Source organism: Peromyscus maniculatus, chromosome 21, assembly GCF_049852395.1.
Source record: "Peromyscus maniculatus bairdii isolate BWxNUB_F1_BW_parent chromosome 21, HU_Pman_BW_mat_3.1, whole genome shotgun sequence".
Classification (NCBI taxonomy): domain Eukaryota; kingdom Metazoa; phylum Chordata; class Mammalia; order Rodentia; family Cricetidae; genus Peromyscus; species Peromyscus maniculatus.
Genome location: NC_134872.1, coordinates 6,258,754 through 6,259,406, shown reverse-complemented (window position 1 = coordinate 6,259,406; position 653 = coordinate 6,258,754).

The following is a 653-nucleotide window of genomic DNA, read 5'->3' as shown; positions in this document are numbered from 1 at the left end:
TATCCCGGTTCCCGGGCCCCGGAGCCCCGGCCGCCAAGTCTCCTCGAGCGAGCCTCGGCGCTCCGCCCCCTGCTTCCCTCACTGCTGGCGGCCGGGTGACGCGGCCTCGCCGGCCCGGGCGCCCGGGGAGGGCGTGATGACGTCACGACGCCGGGTGGAGGCCGCGGTCGCCATAGCAATGGGTAGGGACCCGCGGCGGCGGCGGCGGCGGCGGCGGCGGGAGGCTGCGCGGCGGGAGTCGGTGCGGAGGAAGCCGTGGCAGGTATCTCTAGGTAGTTACCGCCGCCGAGGGCGATGCCGAGGAGCCTCGAGGGGCCGGGGCTCGGGGGAGGGACGGTCCTCCCCGCGCCCCGGAGGACGGCGCCCCGAGGGATGGCACCCAGTCCTCTCTGCACTTTGCGGGAGGATGCCCTGGAGGACAGCGCCCTGACAGTGCTCCCTGCGGTACCGCCCCTGTCCCGTGTTCTGGGGGACGGTGCCTTGGGGAACCATGAGTGTTGGGGAGGGGTGGTGTGCCTTTAGGGCCGCCCGTCCTCCCTCCCAGGGGGCTGATCCTCCTCCCCGAGGGAAGCTGCCCTGACAGCCCCTGCTGAGGAATGGTGCTCCCTCCAGACACTGCCTTTCTTGACAGATGACATTGTGGTGGATGGACA